At 46.2% G+C, this 16,648-nt stretch overlaps 1 long non-coding RNA gene across 1 annotated transcript; it reads left to right on the top strand.

Moving 5' to 3' along the window:
- The first annotated feature begins 708 nt into the window (after positions 1-708).
- Positions 709-11,785, top strand: LOC144496133 (uncharacterized). Its single transcript, XR_013498375.1, has 3 exons — positions 709-800; positions 2,584-2,916; positions 11,608-11,785. It is a non-coding gene; the product is annotated as an uncharacterized LOC144496133 (long non-coding RNA).
- The last annotated feature ends 4,863 nt before the right edge of the window (positions 11,786-16,648 follow it).

The raw sequence follows: 16,648 nt of genomic DNA, 5'->3' as shown, positions 1-16,648 counted from the left end.
CCGGGAAATAAAGGCTTTTATTAGTAACAAGAATGGAGCATACTATATAACAATACAATCCCAGACTAAAGGGTCACCAGGCAGTGCAGTGACCTTTATACTCCTACAGGTAGGCGGAGCCAACTGGAGTGTACCACAGCACAATACCAACAGGTGGAACACCCCAACCCTAACCCCAACAGTGACAACAGTAACATATGTACAAGTACCCATAGTGATAACCATCTATGGTTCACCACAGTGTTTTTCTTTAATTATTTTGACAAAACCAAAGTGTCAGAGACCATTCGTAAGGAAAATTAAAAACAGTTACGAAGGTCAAGTGAAAAAAAAACAAGTTTCTGATAAAAGATATTTACTAAGATCCAGTTTTGGAGCAGCAGGCAGAAAGGAGGAAAAAGAGTTCCAGACCAGCAGAGCAATAGGACCCTGCTTAATATCCATCAGGAAGCAGAGAATGTGGACTGGCATTTACCTGCCCACTTTAGTCACCAAACCAGGGGCGCCATTTTACCGCCCGTTCATGCCACGCTCCCGCTGCAGTGAAGTCGGAGAATTAGGCAGCAAGCTAAATCTCCGTTCACTACAGCAGGATGGGAAAATCCCGCTGGCATGAACGGTCGGAAAAATCCAGCCCAGGATTTCACTGCAGGGATTTGGCTGCAGCTTGATTGGCGTAAAGTGAGGCCAACCACTGTGAACCTATCTTCATAAACGTCCAGCCTCTGTTTCTTCAGCAGACAAACAAAGAGAATCACAGACCTTTAACACTTCAAGCCTTCATTTCGAAAAAAGCATATGTGATTGGAAATGTTTAGACTTTCAAGACATAAATGCATGCTACTTCTTTTTAAATGATCTTTTCTCGAGCGTGTGTGTATGTGTGCAGGTGTGAGTGGGTGCTGTTGTGTATACATTTCGGGTGTTGAGCCATACATTTTTATCCGTTTTTAAACCTAATGAGAATGAATACCTGTCAGTTGTCTGTTCTTGAGAGGTACAATACTCAGGAGGTTAAAACACTTTTCCTTTCAAACACATCAGCCTTCGGTCTGTTGAGAAGTACAAATAATCTTATCTGTAACAGTGATTCTTCACGTATAGTTAGATAAGGTAGTACTGGATGGTGAACATGGTATTAATGTGCAGGAGGAAGTGCCAGAGGCAGAGGCAGCTGTTGGCAGTGCCCTTTGAATGGTGGAGGACAAGCATAGCTCTATTCAGCTGGGTACAGATGCAAGGCCTGAGGAGTAACAGGGATCTACCCAGATCCACAGCAACTGATGCACCTCCAAATATCCAAATTCTCTGAGGCAGTACGGGGTCATGGACTGAGACAGGAGGAGTCCATCCAGCTCATGTGCTCTGCCATAGCTCAGGGCTCCGGGTGCATAAGTCCCTCCACTGAGAGAGTGGCCAACCTTCTGGAGAGCCTTATGCAGGAACTGTTCACTGACGTTACACAGAATGCATTCCATACTGTGTAACCTTGATCAATCAGTGGCATTGATGGGGCAGGGTAGGCTGGAGGGGCTTCCAGTTGTGCCCCAGCTGCTACTCCCTCCCAACCATCCAGACCATCATTCAAGGGCTAAGTCAGTCAGTAAGGAGTGTGCGGGTACCTCCTCTCCAGAGATGTCATCATCAATATCATCAGCATTCTTGGTCCTCTGACAAACGGAGCATCTATGCAGCAGGGCCCTATGGTGGAGACTGCCCCTGCAATGATGCAAGTGCAGCAGCCTTGGGTTTGTCCCTTTAGACACTCCACAATAAGGACAACAGCCCCGTGCATCTCAGCCACAGGCAGAGACAGTTGGGTAGGTTGTCTCCACCTCCTCCAAGACCACAGGAGGAGCATCATGTCACAGTATCTTCACATGGATGCCAGCATGTCAGGCACAGTATCAAGTGGACAACTGGGAGTTCATCTACCCACAATCATGCACTGTTTTATTTTATGTAAATATGGACAATGAAGCCAGATGTGTGAGCCTCCTTTTATGAATGGAAGAACAAGAAAAGAGATATGAAATGGTGAAGGTGAGCATGGGTCCGTTCAAACTGACGGTGAAACTTCTGGGTAGATATGCCTCCTTCAATTATATGTTTCAGCTGCATCTTCAACGGAAGTGTTAGTGTGTGCACCTTAGAGTGGCATGCCATTCATTCTGGGTCAGAGTTCCAGTTCAAGCAAGCCTGGATCCAATGATCATTAGCATTGAGGGCATCCTAAAGTTGGTGGTATCCTAGTAAGACCCTTGAGCCCTGCACTTGCACCGTCCAGCTGCCTATGCTGCCAGGGCACCCTGACATTCCGCAGCAGCCCTTTATCTCCTCCACCATATCCTTCTCCCTCAATGAGCTCTGTCCATCCAGGACTCTCTTCAAGGTCCACATTTCTCTGGCGGGCCATGTTATGGAGAGTGCAGCAGAACACCCATTAAAATGTGAGATCTCTGCAGAAGTGTATTGCATCATCTGACCAGTTCACGCATTAGAACTACATCTTCAGAAGCCCAATGGTCAGCTCAATGGTTGACCAAGTAGTTAACTCTTCAACATATCTCTTTTGTCCCCTAGAATCAATCCACAGGGTTTGGGAGATGGAGTGGAGATCTGGAATAGCCTGGACTGATGGGGGATGAAGAAGTCATGGCAGCTATTCGGTATGCACACATCCAGGAATCTCTAGTAATGGTCATCAGCAGCTGAATGTTGAGGGAATAGAAGTCCTTCCTTTAGATGAATTTGACTGGCCAGTCAGTGGGGACATTGATGGCCACATGGATATAACTGATAATTCTCAGCACCTTTGGAAAGTCAGTGATGACGGCAAAATCCGCTCTACACCTGCGAGGCTGCATCTATCATGAAATGAATGCCATGATGTGGAGATGCCAGTGTTGGACTGGGGTAAGTACAGTAAGAAGTCTCACAACACCAGGTTAAAGTCCAACAGGTTTATGTGGTAGCACGAGCTTTCAGAGTGTCGCTCCTTCTTCAGGTGGAGAAGGAGTGACACTCCAAAAACTTGAGCTCCCAAATAAAGCTGTTGGACTTTAACCTGGTGTAATGAAATGAATGTACAGTCTAGCTCTCACAGATAGGGTATCAGTGGCCTACAATGCAATGCCGTTCAACCATTTGTGAGATGCCACCAAGATCCGCAGCTGATTCATGAGGAAACTTCTCCTGCCTCTGCAGGACCCATGTTTACTTTAGTTACTCTCCTCCTTTTTAATACTTGTAAAAGTTCTTGCGGTCTATTTTTATATCCATGGCTAGTTTATTCTTATATTCCACTTTCTCCCTTTAAACCAACTTCCTTGGTCACCTTTTGCTGATTCTTAAAACATACCTCATTCTCAGGCTTACTACTATTCTTTGCAATGTTTTAAACCTCTTCTCTTAATCAAATGCTATCCTTAACTTATCTGGCAAGCTAGGGATGGATATTTCTTGCTGAATTTTTGTTTCATGAGGTTTTATTTATTTCGTGGTTTCTTGTGTAAACTCAGTTCAAAACAATTTCTCTTCGACTTCTAAACTCTATCCAAATGGAACCTGTCTTTGAACCCTCAATCATATCATTTACAGTCACTGAATAAGTCAAATTCCATTTTAAGAATGTTCTTACTCCTGATTTGGGGACTGCAGTCATGACGGCACTTTCAATTCCACAGGATTACACGATTTGCATTGATTCAGGGATTGCATATCACAATTCTGACTGTTTTTCTGTGAGAACCACAAAACCATAGCATTGAGCATGAGCCCGATGTGATCTGGCAGATATCTACAGTTTACATTAAGATAAGATCACTTTTAGACAGGAATTAGGCAGCAGAATGATGCTTAAAGGAACTTTTGGACATCCTGAATATAAGGGATTTTTTTGCCAGCAATGGAATCTTTATCGTTAATATATCTTTTGTATTTTTGAGTACTTTGTTACCACATTGAGATGACACATACATTTATTTGCCGTGTCTCATTCCAGCATGCTTCATGCATCTGCCCTAAGGAAGTGCATTCAGGCAGATGAACTGCATGTCAAGTGGCGGAAGATGTTGCTGATAAATTAGAATGGTTTTTGTTGAGAAAGCAGTAAGGATATGTTAATGCCTCCTGACACCTTATTCCTGCATCTGAATGTAGTGACCTTCTGTGAATCTCTGTAGTGTCAGTTGGACTGTAAAGGGAAAAGGAAACAATAAATGAAGGCACTCCAAAGTGCAAACCCAAAATGCTACAATATGAGTGGCAAATCCATCAAAGAAAAATCAATTTCCATTCTGTGGGAAAGCTCGTGAACAGGACTAACACAGTCTGGATAGAGAGGGTCATTTTTATGGAACTGTCAAAGCAAGAACAATAGAAGAGAGAGCAAGTCTATTGCGCTGCTAAATCTAACTCATGATCGATTTCGCTTTGACAAGATGTATATTTCCATTTTTTTCAGGCACATTCCCAGTATCAGTAACGTAAAATTTATAGGAAAACTTATCCTTATGTGAAGGAAAAACAAACTCGTTCAACTGTGATTTATGTTTCAAAATAGAGGTGTTGAATTTATGTAGCCCTTCCTACTGACATCAGCCATTACTCTGTTTTTCCAGGATCTTTTTTTACCACAGTTACAATCAGAAAAATCCTCCTGAAATTCGACTCCACTGTACTTAGATATTAAGGAACTTTTTCAATAACTGTTATGCCAACAATAAATTCCCCAACCCATACACTCCTCCAATGCTGTGCTTTGGTCACACATATTTGTACCTGAAGCATGGTGTGATCTTAGCTTGCAACCAACTTTCTTCTACCTCTGGTTTTTTAAAAATTCATTTACAGGATGTGGCCATCACTGGTTGGGCCACCATTTATCGCCCATCCCTACCTGCCCTCCATTTCAGAGGGCATCTGAGAGTAAACCACATTGCGGTGAATCTGGAGTCACATGTCAGTCAGACCAGGTAAGGATGGCAGATTTCCTTCCCTGAAGGACATTTAGTGAACCAAATGGGTTTTTACAACAGGAACTCAGTGCCTGATCGAGGAACTGAACATCGAGAATCCTTTATTCTTGCTCCCTACCCACTCCCTACCCACACCCCTTTCCCCGTCACCTCCATCCTGCAAGCCATTCCTTCCTACCCTGCCTACATTACTTACCTGTGATCTGGGTCAATCTGCAACCCTGGGACTCTGGTACCTGTCCTTCCAGCAGCAGCTACAGCCTCCTCAGCGGTGCTACCGAGCATACGCACTGCCAGCCACTTATCAGCCAGCTGCTCTCAATCGGTGAGACTTCCATCACTAGGGTCTTGATTCCAGGGGAAAGCATATTGCTGGCCTCACCACTGCCTGATTGGCTTGTTTGCCACCCATCAGAAAAGAGGCAGTGTTAATATCCCGCTGGCTCTCCAGCTGACAGACAAGATCTCCAACACCTCAACAAGATTCCATCATCCTTGTGGGACACCACTGCTCCAGGTTTACATGGAAGAAGACATGGATGTACGTAATGCACTTTTGGATTCTCAGAGTGGAGGCATCATGGCAGGTGGAGGACACCTAGTTGTCAGTGGCTTTACAGAAGAGCATAGCGATGACTTTGATTGTTCCTAGATCTTAAAAAACAGCAGCATCTTTGAATGTTTTGATCGGTGAGGGAGCTAAATGAAAGAGCTGTGTAACCTACTGCTGGAGATCCTGCTGACACAGTCCAAGACACTTTTTATAGTGGCTGGGGATGAGGCAGACAAAGGGCCTGATTCTACCAACAATTTGCGTTCGTTTTTGGGCGCGAAATCGCGGTAAAGTCGGGTGTGAGGCCTTTATCGTGATCTGCGCCCGCGTCCGCGCAGATCATCACTTTACCGAGACCCGCGAATAGCGGGGATCCGTTCCGCGCCCAAATCAGGTGCAACGACAATTTAAATGCATCTGCATGCATTTAAATTGAATTAATGAACTTGCTGCCCAACTCGATCAGCATTTCCCCCTTTACCACCGTGTTTGCCGATCCGGAACCGCGCTTTTAGGGACCCACTAAATAAAAGTCTGAATCGGGTGCTCCAGCCTCTGAAGAGCGCATTCAGAGCTTCCAACGGCTCTCTGACTCAGATCAGTGGTGGGGGGGGAGGAGGGAGGCGGGTCAGATCATTCTCTGGTTGGAGGGGGGAGGGGGGCAGTGAGGTCAGATCATTGTCTGGTTGGGGGGGGTAGGAGGAGGCGGGTCAAATGTATCTCTGGCGGGGGGGTGGCGATCGTTGTCTGGTGCGGGGGGGGAGGAGGCGGGTCAGATGTTCGTCGGGAGGGGGAGTGAGGCCAGACCATTCTCTGGGGGGGGGGGAGTGAGGCAAGTTCGTTGTCGGGGGGGGGGCGAAGTGAGGCCAGATCGTCATCTGGGGGGGGGGGAGAGTGAGGCCAGATTGTCGACTGGGGGGGTGGGTGTGGGGGGACTGAGCCAGATCGTTCTACGGGAGGGGGGGGAGTGAGGCCAGACCATTCTCTGTGGAAGGGCAGGGAATGAGGCCAGATTGTTGTCTTGGGGGGGGTGGAGAGACTGAGGCCGGATCGTTGTCTTGGGGTGGTGGGGGTGGGGTGGGGGGGGGCGGAGTGAGGCCAGAACCTTGTCTTGGAGGGGAGTGGGGGAGGGAGTGAGGCCAGATCGTTGTCTTGGGCGGGGGGGGAGGAGGGAGGCGGGTAAGATGTAACTCAGGGAGGGGGGGCAGATGCATCTCTGGTGGGGGGGCAGATAGATCTCTGGTGGGGGGGCAGGGGGGTGCGCTGCCACACTGCGGGTGATCGGTGGGGGGGAGGGGGGCAGGGGTGGCAATCGGTCTGGGTAGTGGGGGGGTGAACAGGGGACACACACACACATCACTGTCCCCTTTATCCACCACCCCCCGCTACCTAGACCGATCGCCACCCCTGCCCCCTGCCCCCCACCAATCGCCCGCAGAGTGGCAGTGGACCCCCCTGCACCCCCCACACCCCCACCAGAGATCCATCTGCCCCCCCCACCAGGGATCCATCTGTGCCCCCCCCCCACCCCGAGATACACCCTCGCTCCCGCTTGTCACTCCCGGGCCACTTTCTCTGCTTTCTGCAGCCCGGGAGCGATCCGACACGGGTGCGCTTTTTCCAATTTTTTTCTAACTGCGCATGCACAGTTCAGAGCTCCGATCGTTTCGGCCGTGCTAAGCCCCGCCCACAGCGCAAATGGGACTGGAGATGGCTGAGAGCGTATGGGGGCGCCTGAAAGCGGATTTCTAAGTTGGATCTGTACTGCGCCCAGATTCGGCACTTAGAATGAAAATGGCAAAATGGGGCCCAAAGCGTTCATTCTTCTACTTTCCTCATCTTGTAATTTTTTCAGGATCTTCCTTATGCTCTCTGATCTCTGTTGCCTGCCAGCTAATCAACACCGCCATTTCAAAATTCCCATCCTTATTTCCAGATCCCTTCTTGGCCTCCCCCCTCCCCATTTCTGTAATCCTCACGAGCCTGACAAAGCAAAATTCTGTGGATACTGGAAATCTGAAAATAAAATAATGCTGGATAAACTCAGCACACCTGGAAACATCTGTGGGGAGAGAAACAGAATTAAAGTTTTGAGTCCGGAATACTTTTCTGCAACAATGTCTCTGCTAATCCATTTCTGGTCTCTTAAACATCCCTGATTTTTAAAAAATTCATTTATTCTTTATTTTTTATTCATTTGAATCACTCAACATTAATGGCCATGCCTTCACCTGCCTCTGGGCCTAAACTCAGTAATTCCCTTCCTAAACATCTTTGATTTTTTATTTCACTTTCCTCCTTTAAGATGCTTCTTAAGACTTACCTTTTTGTCTGTGTTTTTAGTGCCCAATGTGGCTCAGTGGTATATTGCGTCTTGTAATGTGCCTCTGATGTGTCTTTGGATAACTTATCACATGGAAGGTGCTGTACGAATATAAGTTGTTGTTATAGTTGTGGTGACATCAGTCACATTTGCTGGACAGCAACCCACTGCCCAATAACTCCGGCATTTGTTCGGGTACACTGAGGGAGAATTTAGCATGGCTAATGCAATGGTGTAGGAGTAGAGTTAAGAGATAAATCAGGAGGGCAAAAAGGGGACATGGGATTATTTTGGCAGATCAGGCAAAGGAGAATCCAAAGAGCTTCTGCAAATATATAAATGCAAAAGAGTAACAAGGGAGAGAATAGGGCCTCTTAAGGATCAACAAGGTCATCTATATGCGGATTCACAAGAGATGGGTGAGATCCTAAATTAATATTTCTCATCAGTATTTACTGTTAAGAAAAGCATGGATGTTAGGGAACTTGGGAAAATAAATCGTGGTGTCTTGAGGAATACATATTACAAAGAAGGAGGTGCTGGAAGTCTTAAAGGGCATCAAGGTAGATAAATCCCCAGGACCTAGTGAAGTGTATCCCAGGACATTATGGGAGGCTAGGGAGGAAATTGCAGGTCCCCTGGCAGAGATACTTGAATCATCGGTAGTCACAGGTGAGGTACCTGAAGATTGGAGGGTGGCAAATGTTGTGCCTTTGTTTAAAAGGGGCTGCGGGGAAAAGGCTGGGAACTACAGGCTGGTGAGCCTCACATCTGTGGTGGGTAAGTTGTTGGAAGGTATTTTGAGAGACAGGATCTACAGGCATTTAGAGATGCAAGGACTGATTAGGGACAGTCAGCATGGCTTTGTGAGTGGAAAATCATGTCTCACAAATTTGATTGAGATTTTTGATGGGGTAACCAAGAAGGTAGATGGGGGCAGTGCAGTTGATGTTGTCTACATGGACTTTAGCAAGGCCTTTGACAAGGTACCGCATGATAGGTTGTTGCATAAAGTTAAATCTCTCAGGATCCAGGGTGAGATAGCCAAATGGATACAAAATTGGTTTGAGACAGAGGATGGTTGTAGAGGGTTGTTTTTCAAATTGGAGGCCTGTGACCAGCGGTGTGCCTCAGGGATCAGTGCTGGGTCCACTGTTATTTGTCATTTATATTAATGATTTGGATGAGAATGTGGGAGGCATGGTTAGCAAGTTTGCAGATGACACCAAGATTAATGGCACAGTGGACATTGAAGAAAGTTATCTCGGATTGCAACGGGATCTTGATCAATTCGGCCAGTGGGCTGATGAATGTCAGATGGAGTTTAATTTAGATAAATGCGAAGTGATGCATTTTGGTAGATTGAACGAGGGCAGAACTTACTCATTCAATGGTAGAGCATTGGAGAGAGTTATAGAACAAAGAGATCTAGGGGACATGTTCATGGCTCCTTGAAAGTGGAGTCACAGGTGGACAGAGTGGTGAAGAAGGCATTCAGCATGCTTGGTTTCATTAGTCAAAACATTGAATACAGGAGTTGGGACGTCTTGTTGAAGTTGTACAAAACATTGGTAAGACCACACTTGGAATACTGTGTACAGTTCTGGTCACCCTATTATAGAAAGGATATTATTAAACGAGAAAGAATGCAGAAAAGATTTACTAGGATGCTACCGGGACTTGATGGTTTGAGTTATAAGGAGAGGCTGGATAGACTGGGACTTTTTTCTCTGGAGCATAGAAGGCTGAGAGGTGATCTTATAGAGGTCTATAAAATAATGATGGGCACAGATCAGCTAGATAGTCAAAATCCTTTCCCAAAGGTAGGGGAGTCTAAAACTAGAGGGCATAGGTTTAAGGTGAGAGGGGAGGGATACAGAAGTGTCCAGAGGGGCAATATTTTCACACAGAGAGTGGTGAGTGTCTGGAATAAGCTGCCAGAGGTAGTAGTAGAGGCGGGTACAATTTTGTCTTTTAAAAAGCATTTAGACAGTTACATGGGAAAGATGGATATAGAGGGATATGGGCCAAATGCGGGCAATTCCAGGTTTAAAAAAAAGGGCGGCATGGACAATTTGGGCCGAAGGGCCTGTTTCCATGCTGTAAACCTCTATGGCTCTATGACTCTTTGACCTAACCAGCACGTCTTTCGAACTGTGGGAGGAAACCAGAGCCCCCACAGGAAAACCTGCAGACATGGGGAGCACAGACAGTGACCCAAACCAGGAATTGAACCCGGGTCCCTGGCGCTGTGAGGCAGCAGTGCTAACTACTGTGCCACCATGCTGCCCAACACCTGTCTTTTATCTGTTCCCTACTTATCATCAAAGGCCCCAAATATTCATTCCAATTGAGAAAGCAATGTACTTCTGCTTCTTTCAATTTGGCAAACTGTATTCACTGCTTACAGTGTGATCTCCTCTACGCTGTGGGAGACCAAACACAGATTGGATGACCGCTTTGTGAAACTCCTCCATTCAGTCTGTAAGCGTGGCCCCGATCTTCCTCTCACTTGTCATTTCAATTCTCCACCTTGCTCCCTGACTGACACATCTGTCCTTGAATTGCTAAAATGTTCCAATAAAGGTCAATGCAAGCGTGAGGAGCGGCACTTTATCATTCGACTTGGCATGCTGCAACCTTTTGGAATCAACACTGATTCAACAATTTCAGATCATAACCCCTGCCTCCATTTTGATTCATTGCTTTTGTTTTGCTGGTTTGTTTTTTCTGCTTTTTAAATTCCTACACTTTGCCTTTGGACAGCTGCTAGCCTGCCAGTCACATGCTCAAAGCTGATTATATTTCTATCTTTCCTCAATTCTGATGAAGGGTCATCAACCTGAAATATTGGGGGCGGATTCTCCCCAAAAAAATTAATTGCTCAAAGGACGAGAATATGGGAGTTTCCCCGTCCATTGTTTGGGCAAGCTGAGTGGACTGAATTTCTGGAACTCTGTGCATCACAGAGTCCATAACACCATTTACGCCAGTGGGGGGGGGGGGGGGCGTAGACTGAGCTCGCCCGAGAGGCCAGCATCAGTGGCTGAGCAGGCCACTGCATGTGCACCGACCTGTCAGTGGGGAGATCAGCGCATGTGCATTGGCTTCCCCATCACCAGCCACCTGATCGCTGGCCTCCATGACTCCCTTCCCCTCTGATCCCTGGTCCCTGCTGCTGGGGACCATATGTGATCCCCACTGGTGGGAACCTCCCCGACGGGATGGGAAACATTATTGAGCCCGGACGATACCGTCCCAGGCTCGCTAATGATATGGAAATGACGATTTCCATATTGTAATCAGCCTCTCTCCGGAAATTAGTCGCGACGGTGGCACACTGGTTAACACCGCTGCCCCACAGCGCCAGGGACCCGGGTTCAATTCCGGCCTTGGGTCACTGTCTGTGCGGAGTCTGTACATTCTTCCCGTGTCTGCGTGGTTTTCCTCTGGGTGTTCCGATTTCCTCCCACACTCCAAAGATGTGCAGGTTAGGTTGATTGGCCATATTAAATTGTTCCTTCGTGTCAGGGGGATTAGCAGGATAAATATGTGGAGTTACAGGAATAGGGCTTGGGTGGGATTGTGGTCGGTGCAGACTCGATGGGCCAAATGGCCTCCTTCTGCATTGTAGGGTTCTATGATTCTATGACCGGCATCCTGCTACATGCCCCCTGCTGATGTTTCCTGGCCCGCTGCACTACTCGAGCAGCTCAGCGGGCCGGGAAAATCGCATCCATTTCTCTTCACAGATGCTGCCTGGTCTGCTGAGTATTTCCTCACTAATCCTGGAATTCCCTAACAGCATTGTGGATCAACCCACAGCATGTGGATTGCAGCATTTCAAGAAGGCAGCTCACCGTCACCTTCTCAAGGGCAACTAAGAATGGGCAATAAATGCTGGCCAGCCAGCAATGCTAATGTTCCACGAATTAATTTTTAAAAATTCTGTTATCATTTCATATTTCCACAATCTGCAGTATTTTGCTTTTATATTATATTATGCTATATTATATTTTATACCTTAGATTGGTCTCATTTGTCCAATCTGCTGGAATAAGTCTTCGCATGCCATGGTAGACAAATCTTTAAGTTACTGAGGGTAGAAGACCTCCACGCCTACTTTCATCTGGTTTGGCCTGCCCTTCAGAAAAATTCACCAATTCCAAAAGTGATTTTTATTTATTTATTTTTATGGGAAGTGGGCAATGCCAGCTGGGCCAGCATTCATTGTCCATCCCTAATTACCCCCTTTTCAGAGGGCATTTGAGAGTCAACCATTGCTATAGATCTGGAATCACATGCAGGCCAGACCAGGTAAGGACAGCAGATTTCCTTCCCTAAAGGACATTAGTGAACCAGATGTGCTTTTACCACAATTGACAATGGTTTCATGGTCATTGGTAGATTTTTAATTCCAGATTTTTATTGAATTCAAACTTCACCATCTGCCATGGTGGGATTCAAACCCGGATCCCCAGATCATTACCTTGGGTCTCTGGAGTGCTAGTCTAGTGATAAAGTCCAAAGACGTGCGGGTTAGGTTGATTGGGCGGCATGGTAGCGCAGTGGTTAGCACTGCTGCTTCACAGCTCCAGGGTCCCAGGTTCGATTCCCGGCTCGGATCACTGTCTGTGTGGAGTTTGCACATTCTCCTCATGTCTGCGTGGGGGTGCTCCGGTTTCCTCCCACAGTCCAAAGATGTGCGGGTTAGGTTGATTGGCCAGGTTAAAAATTGCCCCTTAGAATCCTGAGATGTGTAGGTTAGAGGGATTAGCGGGTAAATATGTGGGGGTAGGGCCTGGGTGGGATTGTGGTCGGTGCAGACTCGATGGGCCGAATGGCCTCTTTCTGCCCTGTAGGGTTTCTATGGCCATGCTAAATTTGCCCCTTAGTGTCCTGAGATGCGTAGGTTAGAGGGATTAGTGAGTAAAATATGTAGGGATATGGGGGTAGGGCCTGGGTGGGATTGTGGTCGGTGCAGACTCGATGGGCCGAATGGCCTCTTTCTGTACTGTAGGGTTTCTATGATTCTATAATTCCACTGTGCCACTGCCTCCCTCTTGGAGCCACAGGTGAGAGCTGGTGCAGATGAGAACCAATACAGAGAGAGCCATTCCAAAGAGTGAGGTGAGAATGTCTATGACAGCTGCTACTTTTCCCTTACCTACACCCCATTAAAACATAGTTAAACAGGGATGAATTTTTTTAAAATTGTATTTTCATTGAAATTTATGTAAATTGGGTCATGTTTATGAATAAAACTGAATTTCATTTTATTGTTCAAAGACCACAGTCTAAATCAATTTGCATTTTACTTGTATTTTGATTATATTTTCCTTACACAACCCACTATTCTCCGACCAAAATGTCTACTGTTTACTTACAATATCACTAAAGGGTCCAGCTTAGACTTTTAAATCTGCCTTTATAAATTCATAACCATTGAGATGATGCTTAATTATAATTGAGCTGTGGATGAAGCATCAGTGATCAGGACATATCAGAGGCAAAAGAAAATCAGCAGCCAGAAGGTCCCAATTAAGGTTTGAATTTGGGGAAGGCTTGTGAAGCATATAAGAACCTGAGAGGTCTTGACAGGGTGGATGTGAAGAGGATGTTTCCTCTTGTGGGAGAATCTAGAACTAGGGGTCACGGTTTAAAAATAAGAGGTCGCCCATTTGAAACGGAGATGAGGTAGATTTCACTCAGAGGGTCGTGGGTCTTTGGAACTTTCTTCCTCAAAAGATGGTGGAAGCAGAGTCTTTGAATATTTTTAAGGCAGAGGTGGGTACATTATTGCGAAGCAAGGGGGTGGTAGGTTATAAAAGGTAATGTCGCCATAGTCCCGGATGACCATAGGCTGCTCTCCCCTTTGAGGGGGAAAGCTGACTGGTGGCAATTTAACCCAGGGATCACCGTATCTCAGGCGAGGGGCAAGGTTGAGAAGGCAGGGCCTTCATTAATACGTTATAGGGGGTAGACAGGATGCAGATTTGTGGTTATAATCAAATCAGCCAGGATCTTATTAAATGGCGGATCAGGCTCGAGGGGCTGAATGGCCTACTCCTGTTCCATGCTTGTATGTTAGTGGAAGGACTTCTAAAATAAAATGATTGATATATCTTTTATTCTACTGTCCACCTCAGGACCCTCAGAACAACTATACGGTTTGAGGAAAGCCACAGCAACATCTGGATATCCAAAGATGTGCGGTTTAGGTGGATTGGCCACGCTAAATTGTCCCTTAGCATCAGGGGGACTAGCTCGGATAACTACATGGGGTTATGAAGATAGGGCCTGGGTGGGATTGTGCTCATTGCAGACTCGATGGGCCGAATGGCCTCCTTCTACACTGCAAGATTCTATGATTCTTTCTGGATTCTCCTCCGCTAAAGCACTCAGTGAGTATGCTCTACTGAAAATGAGATGGAAGCCAAGACTATCTCCTCCTGCCTCATTTTAGTGGCTCCATCTGGTCTACAAATACAACAGGTGCCCCAAACCCTCAGCACCCCCCAGAAAGCCTAGGACATCCTGATACTGCATTGAATAGAAACAGAATCGGTAATCTGGGTTTTACTACTTTTTCCTCAGTTATACGCCAGGGGCACATAGAATCCGAATAAGAAAATCAGCACCAAAACTTAAGATTGCGGATATGATACTGATGTCTGAGATGATGTCTTATGGGAGGTACGGTGGCACAGTCGTTAGCACTGCTGCCTCACAGTGCCAGGGACCCGGGTTCAATTCCAGCCCTGTGTGACTGTGTGTATGGATTTGGCACATTCTCTCCATGTCTGCGTGGGTTTCCTTCGGGTGCTCCGGTTTCCTACCACACTCCAAAGATGTGCAGGATAGGTGCATTGGTCATGCTAAATCGACCCTTAGTGTCATGAGGGATTAGCAGGGTAAATATGTGGTGATTACGGGGATAGGGCCTGGGCGGGATTGTTGTCAATGCAGGCTCAATGGGCTGAATGGTCTCCTTCTGCACTGTAGGGATTCTATGATTTATATGGCTCCCTAATGGTAACCTAGATAAATCCATTTATGATGTGGAGATGCCGGCGTTGGACTAGGGTAAGCACATAAGAAGTCTCACAACACCAGGTTAAAGTCCAACAGGTTTATTTGGTAGCACAAGCTTTCGGAGTCTCACTCCTTCTTCAGATGAGTGAGGAGTAGTGTTCACAAACAGGGCATATATAGACACAAACTCAATTTACAAGATAATGGTTGGAATGCGAGTCTTTACAGGTAATCAAGTCTTAAAGGTACAGACAATGTGAGTGGAGAGAGGGTTAAGCACAGGTTAAAGAGATGTATATTGTCTTCAGCCAGGCCAGTTACTGAGATTTTGCAAGCCCAGGCAAGTCGTGGGGGTTACAGATAGTGTGACATGAACCCAAGATCCCGGTTGAGGCCATCCTCACGTGTGCGGAACTTGGCTATCAGTTTCTGCTCAGCGATTCTGCGTTGTCATGTGTCGTGAAGGCCACCTTGGAAAACACTTACCCGAAGATCAGAGGCTGAATGCCTGTGACTGCTGAAGTGTTCCCCGACAGGAACACTCCTGCCTGGTGATTGTCGAGCGGTGTTCATTCATCCGTTGTAGCGTCTGCATGGTCTCCCTAATGTACCATGCCTCGGGACATCCACAATGTACCAAGCCTCGGAAGCATCACATTCCTGGGCTAAGAAGCACCAAGATCCAAGGTTTTGATGTGGTGATGACTGCTGGCAAGGTCCATATGTGCAGCTTGATGGGACATGATTTGGATCAGCTGGTATGCCTGGTGATCGTCCCAGTCACTCAGGAAAAATAGCTCAGTGAAGGATAAACTGGAGGTCGACTGGTAATAGTGGAAAGGTGCCCAACAGAAGTCATCACCGTCAAGATTGGATGACAGGAAAATGGAGGAACAAAAATACTTTGGGAAAAATATCCATTAGCATTTGAGTTGGAGGTTCAGATGACATTAACCAGAGCATAAAGCTTTGTGATTAGATTAATTCCCACACTTTACACTTCAAAAAGATTTTCATTGGTTGTAAAGCATTTTGAGATGTCGGTGGTCCCCGAAAATGCTATATAAATGCAAATCTACCTTCCTTTTTGGTGCTGGATTGTGCTAACAGTGTTTATGTGCCAGTAGCAGCTGCCAGTGCTGACACAAACTATTACTGTGCTTCTCACTGTTCAAGCATGACAAGTGTGTTCAAACTGAAGGATAACTGGGTGCAATGAAATTACTGTAATTTTATGGAAAGAACTTTGCTAATTGCCAGGAAATGTAGCGCCCAGTGTATTTTGTGGAAATGACTTACACATTAATCATCTGCAGCTATCAATAGCTATTCATCATCTTCCGTTTTAAAGAAATAAAGAGGGTGAATTTTCTCTGGGCTGCTGCTTCAAGTTCAGTGGATAAGCTGGGAAAACCCAGGCAACATGGCACAAGCACAATGATTTTTCAGGGTTTCCTCTGCTCTTTGAACAAACATTTGCAGTAATTCATCCCCAAGTAATTTGGGGTTGATTTTGCTCTTTACCTGGGCAGAGGGAAAATCCAGTGGGGAGGTTCATAATTCAGTTACGAAACATTACCTTTTTTCCTTCCATTCATAAATGGAAAGGAAATCAAGCACGCCATTGGCAAGAAAAAATCTTTGCCCAATTATCTTCTCTGTGGTCCACTCAGGTAATGCTCAACATCCAAATAGTGTAGATCAAAATCTGCCCCGAATTACAAAATACCTTGGCCCAAAAAGCCACCATTTTCATTA

The sequence above is a fragment of the Mustelus asterias genome, chromosome 7 (genome assembly GCF_964213995.1).
Source record: "Mustelus asterias chromosome 7, sMusAst1.hap1.1, whole genome shotgun sequence".
Taxonomy (NCBI): Eukaryota; Metazoa; Chordata; class Chondrichthyes; order Carcharhiniformes; family Triakidae; genus Mustelus; species Mustelus asterias.
This window is presented reverse-complemented; position numbering and strand designations above follow the sequence as displayed.